This window comes from Osmia lignaria, chromosome 12 (assembly GCF_051020975.1).
Source record: "Osmia lignaria lignaria isolate PbOS001 chromosome 12, iyOsmLign1, whole genome shotgun sequence".
Classification (NCBI taxonomy): domain Eukaryota; kingdom Metazoa; phylum Arthropoda; class Insecta; order Hymenoptera; family Megachilidae; genus Osmia; species Osmia lignaria.
Genome location: NC_135043.1, coordinates 2,530,528 through 2,537,973, shown reverse-complemented (window position 1 = coordinate 2,537,973; position 7,446 = coordinate 2,530,528). Strand labels below are relative to the sequence as shown.

The window sequence follows — 7,446 nt, the reverse complement described above, 5'->3', positions numbered from 1 at the left end:
CTGGTTCAAGGTATAGGTTGTGATATGACTGAGGATGAAGGTATTTTAATCAATAAATTAAATCAATTTGAGTCGAAAGGATAATGATTATTTATTGGCTCGATAGGCATAAAAAACCCCTTATTACATTTCATTTGACACAATTACTCAATGAAACGTACAAGCAATGAGTGCTTCACGTGTAGTAAATCCATCAATACCATTAACATTTTCCACGTTTCCTAATAATTCTTCTCCATCTTCATTTTGGTTTTCAATTTCATCTTCTTCTACAAGAATGTCATTGAAAATTAGGGCTAAATTATGCAACACAGCACATGCAACTACCGTTATTGTGGAACATAAGAACTTCGTTGTTAAACTCCTTGTAAGACATGGAAAACGGCCCTTCCAAACACCGAACGTTCTTTTTACTATCTGTCGGGTCCTGATCTGGATTTCATTATACCTGTGTCGATCGAATAATTTAATGTTAATTTGTGCATCAATCAGTCGAGTAAAGAGAAGACCCCAAATATAAAACGGTATCCACATCAGACCAGTAGTTTCGGAGATATTAATTAAAAACTTTCGCAGAATACATAGAATTCTACCTATACAGACATGACTAACACAATCATCCCCGCTGTAGAAATCGTGGTCGTCGAGTGTCTAGTAGCCGATGACACAGTAGGGGGTCTCGACCTGAGTATCTATAGGGTGTCTCATATTTTATTTTGTATTTTTGGTAAGTGAGATAAAATAATTTCAATTTTTTAAAGTAATTAATCTTGCGTTCTAAGGCGGGGGAGGGGCACACCCCCGGCACCCCCGGCACCCCCGCCACGGCGAATATAACCTAACCTAACCTGCTACGGTTTTTATATCCGCAGACGAACAAAGTGTTACCTTCTATTCGTATATGTATAACTGGCAAATTCGCCTTACATATGCCTTACATTATTGGGTAAAATTCTGTGTACAGTTGTTTGCGAATATTTCGACAGCTTGTTATTTCCATTAAAAACAAAAATCATATTCGTATTCAGCATATCAAAACGAGGAAAACGACGAGATTAATGTAAACGTGAACCACAGTTTACAAAATAATGCGCTTTATACATATAGGACACCCTGTAGATACCCAGGTCGAGACCCCCTACTGTGTCATCGGCTGCTTGACACTTGACGACCACGGTTTCTACAGCGGGGATGGTTGTGTTAGTCACGTCTGTATAGACAAAATTCTATGTATTCTGCGAAAGTTGTTAATTAATATCTCCGGAATTACTGGTCTGATGTGGATACCGTTTTATATTTGGGGTTTTCTCCCTCCCCACTCTCCCCCCTCTAAAGCCCATGTCGATCGGCCACCGGAGCAATTCGGAACTACAGCCGAAAATATATTTAATCATAAATTATGTAATTGTACATACCAAACAGAATGTAAAACAAACGACAGGGAAGCCCATGAAACAAAAGACGATTGCAATAAGACTTTATATAGCGTAAACGGCGTCACATTATCGTGGTAGCAGTTTATAATATCTATTTGTGGTTTAAAAATATAATTAATGACATCTTGGGCTTCTATGTCTCATTTTGAAATTTTAAGAACCATTCAAAATTTCAATATCTGTAATAATGGTAAATTAAAATCAAAACGTGATTCAATATGGAACGAAATTTGTTCAAATTGGAAGACAGGTTTTGGAAAATATCGGATGACTCCCGTAAGTTTGTAGTTTTATGTATTTCAAGACAGAAATGCAATTTTTCAAAGTTACAAACAAATTCGAGGTATAACTGTACCTGATACCAAAGACAAATGTGCTTCTTCAAGCAAAGCAGAAGATAGTACATTTGAACATAACAAAATTGGTGACTGCGACTTTACTATACATTCACAGAATGAAAAACATCGATGTAAAGAAAAGTTATTTAATTTCCAAATTATTTTTACAAAAGAGCAGTGTATGTCAATCAAGCCAGTTGAAACTGTTGACAAAAATAAAAATTACAAATATTATTCTTTACCCAAAGGCTGGACTCATATTATCAGTACTTATACAAGGTGTTCGACAACAGGTGGACAATATTTTAAGGGGTGATTCTAGGGATCGAAATAAGACGAAAATCAAGAATAACGAAATAGCGTTTACGGCTTTGTTTTCCAGTTATTAACGTTTAAAAATTCGCGTAAAAAGCGCCAAAAACCTGCAATCCGCTCAGCACCGACGACCGAACGTCACGTCGGCAGGGGTCGGTACAGTCATAACCAAGAATCAAAACCGAATACTGCAGTACCGAGAAACAGAATAGCACGAGGTAAGTTTTTACTATTCAACGATTCTTGGTTATGATTGTACCGACCCCTGTTGACGTGACGTTCGGTCGTCGGTGCTAAGCGGATTGCAGGTTTCTGGCGCTTTTTACTTGAATTTTTAAAAGTTAATAATTGGAAAACAAAGCTGTAAACGCTATTTCGTCTAAACGCTTGATTTTCGTCTTATTTTGATCCCTAGAATCACCCCTTAAAATATTGCCCACCCGTTATCGAACACCCTGTATATATCAATTGCTTAAATTCCATCCATTCTCACAAGAACCGAGATTATTTTAAAAAGTCGTTCAACAAACTGATATACTACGAGCCAGGAGTGGCGTCCGCGTTTTTCTAAAACTATTAACATTCGTGTATAAATTGTTATACTACGAGCCAGGAGTGGCGTCCGCGTTTTTCTAAAACTATTAACATTCGTGTATAAATTGTTATACTACGAGCCAGGAGTGGCGTCCGCGTTTTTCTAAAACTATTAACATTCGTGTATAAATTGTTACACTTCGAGCCAGGAGTGGCGTTCCGCGTTTTTCTAAATCAAAGAACAAAAAATTTTCACATATAACAGTATCTCGATGTATTGTTCGCACCGAAATATATAAGCAGATTTCTACCAGATAACTATCTCTGTTTCTTGTCAGACAACTTAAAAATTCCCCGTCGCCCAACGAGTAGAAAGTAAGAAAGAAGTAAACAAAAAATATTGTTACACATGTTATAACAATAGTTATTAACAATAACAAATTGCATACATTTTTGCAAGTGAGATATCGCGGAAATATCTCCTATTAGATGTAAAAGGTTTCATCGCAATCGGTACATGCCTTGGAGAGTATACATGTATACAAGAAACAGTAGAGAAACGGCGACTGCATGTTGACTCATACACCGGTAGAGACACGTAGACATACGTAGAATTCAATGTAGTAGTAACAATAGTTTTTCACGAATATCTCGGAAACTAAAGCTTTCCGATAATTATGTACAATGAAAAAGTTGGTCAGAATCATGTCCCCGACAACATATTAAAAGGTTATTGAAATCGTCCAATCTTGTCATTAAAAACTTCCTGTATGTTGCAATAATAATGATAAAATAAAAAATTTTTTTTCAATGGGACCAATTGGAAGACATACCCTACAAGATGCAAAAGGTTTCGTTCCGATTGGTCCATCCATCTGGGAGTAATCGGTGAACACACACAAAAAAAGAATACATATTGATCGAATTGAGTAATCTCCTTCTTTTCGAAGTCGGTTAAAAAGTGCGATCTTCAAGGCAGATTTGATAGAAAAATTTCAAGCATACGGAGATCAAATGCCTCCTATTATTCTAACCGGAAATGTTCTTAAACAAATACGGCAGGAAGGTTTCAATGAAACACTCGGGATAAAAGAGACCTTATGGGAATCTTTATAACATTTAAAATATAATGTGGAGTTTCGTGCAATAATTCAGCAAATTGGATTTGATAAATTTTTTGTATTCTACTGGAGTCCTGAGCAAACGGATGTGTACAACGATTTAATGACATTACATCCTACTGTTTCAACAGACGCAACAGGAAGTATTGCTCGGAAAATTAAATCTACAAACGACTACTCGAATGGACCTATATTTTTATACCAAATTGTAACGCATATTGGAAAATTAATAATGCCTGTTTGTCAAATGTTCTCTGAGCGTCATGATACAAAAATGATAGAATTCTGGCTTAACATGTTCACGCCGGTGCGTACCACCGGTGGCTCACGCTCGAGTCTCCCATCATACGGCGTGCGCCACCGCCGCACAGTGGGACAAAGCGGCTTTTGGCGATCAAAAGTCGATTTTCGTGAATTCGAAAATTGAAAAACTATTTACATACATCGATAGAGAATAAACTGTAGTTTAACGTAGGGTAATCCGTTTTTTCATATTTGCTTCCGTTTTGCCGTGGTTTGCCCGCAAAGTCAGTAGAAATTCGTCAAAACGAAACGCTGGTGATATTATCCGTAACTTCAATGTACGATTCTAATGAATTTTACTCAGAAAGATAAAATTCAAATGAATTACAAAGTTTGCTAGATTAGTATAGATTCTATTCAGTGCACAAAGTAAGTTAAAATGTTAACAACTTTGTTCGGGTTTCGCATTTCTTTTCTATAATTGGTCCGAGCTGTAGGATTTAAATTTGACGCCACGAGAAGGGGGGCATGAGTGTCAGCGCCACGCTGCAATACGCAGGCGCGAGCAGTGTGGGGGTGGAAAGGACCGTTCGGGACTGGGCCCGACATTCAGACGAGAATCGGTGACCTATGCACTCGTATTTTTGGTCTTTGTGCGTTTGAGATACTTTCGTATTCTTTTTTGTGTTTTCTTTTGTATTGGGGGCGATCGGCTGACGTGCGCGAGTTTAATCGGGCGTGCGTCCTCTGCGTGTGAAACACTGAGTGCATTTGGGGCCTTGTGATCACGGTCATTTTTTGTCCCCACTTGGCGGGACGCTTCCTGTGACCAGGAAATGCACTGGGTGCAATTTTAAGCTCGTGTGATCACGACTGTTTTGTTCTCAATTGGGGAACGCCTCCTGTGATCAGGATTTATTTGTGCGAGGACCGCGACGATTGGCTGCGACGTCGGCGAGGTGCCCTAGGAGTACGGATGGTAAAGAGCTCTTGCGTGCGATAGTTATAAGCTTGAATGATCATTCAAATAGTATTTTAATCTCTAGGTTATAGTTTTACTTTCTTATATATATATTATCGTTTTGTTATTGTATTATTCTTTTATTTGTTGTAGTTTATTTTGCTTATGGAACCAGGCTTTTTTCCCACTTGAGTCTGGGGTTTTTTACAGCCGGTATCCTTTAAAGTCATTTTTTCTATATAATAAAATCATTTGTTTTTCTTTCTTATTCGTTAAAATCTAATATTGCTTGTGTTTCATTTATCCTCGGTGACCACGATCATACCTTGTTTCCTCTTCCCTTAATATTGAAATCTGATATTCGGAACAAACTTTTTAAATAATAGGATCTGATTGAAACGAAGTACATTTAACTAAAATCTCAACTTTGCGTTTGATTTTAAAAGAATGCCACAACTTGCCACATGTTTAATTATTACTGCAGGAAAGAATGAACCTTCCTCTATCAGAATCAGAAAAAATTGGTCGCCCCAACTTGCCCCTGTTCAAAAAAATGGCGATTGAATGAAATTACATCCATCTTGGCCGCTGCGCACGATGATGGAAAAGCAGTACCAGATACGATTATTAACTAGTTAACTGCATTGGACGTGTATATTCGTCATCCAAAACTTTATTTCGGCCTTGCAATATGCCATAATAAATTTTTATAATTGTCGAAACTATTTTCACGAATGATTTGGTATAGATCATAATAAATATAAATAAATATATTATAATAACACATGTCTTGTCATTTTTTAATTATTAAATCCGTTCCTATTATAGTTATTAACAGTTTTGAGTCAAATTTTTGTTAAATGACATAAAACATGTCTTACAAGTGAAGGATATTGAACGCGTTATACTTTATACGTGAATATTTTGACACCCTGTAGTTCAATATGATTTATATTGGTACAACTTAAGTACCATAATATAGGAAAAAGCTTCCCAAAATTTCATTAAAATATTTCCAATAGAACCGAAGTTACAGAATTTTGATCGCCGAAAGCCGTTTTGTCCCACTGTGCGCCGTCCCGTCCAAGTAGGGGAATCCACTCCTGGAACATATGTTTTGGGTCCCCTTCCAACGCTGCTCCTTCAAGTAAGATGGGACCATTCCGACTACCATCTCTCCGTCTTTCCTAGCGGCGGTATTGTCTCCTCGGAGTGATGGTAGTCGGAACCGTCCCATCTTACTCGAAGGAGCAGCGTTGGAAGGGGACTTCTTGGGTGGTGCCTCCAATTTTCATTACATTCTTATCATAGGTTATTATACGAGGTTCATCGCTTTTAATTAAACTAGGGGTTTGTATAGTTCGTGTTTCATGTCTATCACAGAGAATGTCTAGTGTTAATGGTTTATCTGGTATTAATATACAAACATTTGGTTGTTCAAGAGGTATAAATGTAGCGTCTATAATTTTAAATACGGAGAATGGGCATGTGTTAATTTTGTTTTTGTTGTTAACTAGCTCAATTTGACAATCTTGTGTTCCTAATTTACTATGCGTGGGTTGATTAAGTTTACAAATTTTTGAATATATCCATAGTCAGTAGGAATATATTGCTCTTGCGTAGTAAATATAATTTCATGTTTGATTACTGGAGCAACAAAAATTTTGTCTCTCTTTGAGGGAATTGGATAAATTTTAGTGACTTTCCACTCTGTATCATCCAAAATAGGAGTTATTATTGTATATACAATTTTTCCATTGTTGATTCAAAGTTTTAAATTACTAATATCAAGTAGGGTTTGAAAATTTTCGAGAGTTGGTTGAATATGATTATAAAGAAAGTGGGTTTTAATGATTTTATCAAATGTTTCCAAAAATTGTTGTGGCAATCTACAACCTGTAGATTGATTATTCCTTGTTCATGTAGCGTCGAAACCTCTCCAACATGGAGAAGTCCCGTATTTCAGATTATGATAAGGAATGAGGTAGGTTCATAAATAAATTTAATAATAATTGAGCCAAAAACGTTTGATTTTATTGGCTCTCAAAAAACGAAGGGGAAAAGCCATACGGCATAAAAACCCCTGATTCTTAAAATATATTAAAGAGAAAAAGCGAATTGAAGCGAGGTGCGAGCGATCGCATGTAACGTTATCTTATATCGTATTTAAATTAGAATAATCACATATGAAGCCATTGCTCTCCGGCTCATAAGTGCGATGGCGTGTATTTTGTACTGTGTAATGAGGGTGGTTATGTGGAATAACCAACCCTATCGTGTCGTTTTGTATTGAACAATAGCATCGAATCAGAGTGATTACAGGAAGTAACCACTCTACCGGGTCGTCGTCACGACCACGGATGTCTTGTATGTAATTGTAATATGTGTATTCAGGGTGGTTACGTGATGTAACCAACCCTACGGGTCGTCGGTGTGACTGCAATAGTCACATCCGAACGACATCCGAGTAACCAGGGTGGTTACGTGATGTAACCAAC

At 37.1% G+C, this 7,446-nt stretch overlaps 1 pseudogene; it reads left to right on the top strand.

Moving 5' to 3' along the window:
• Positions 1–1,553: 1,553 nt before the first annotated feature.
• LOC143305948 (uncharacterized) lies at positions 1,554–6,931 on the top strand (annotated as a pseudogene).
• Positions 6,932–7,446: the final 515 nt, after the last annotated feature.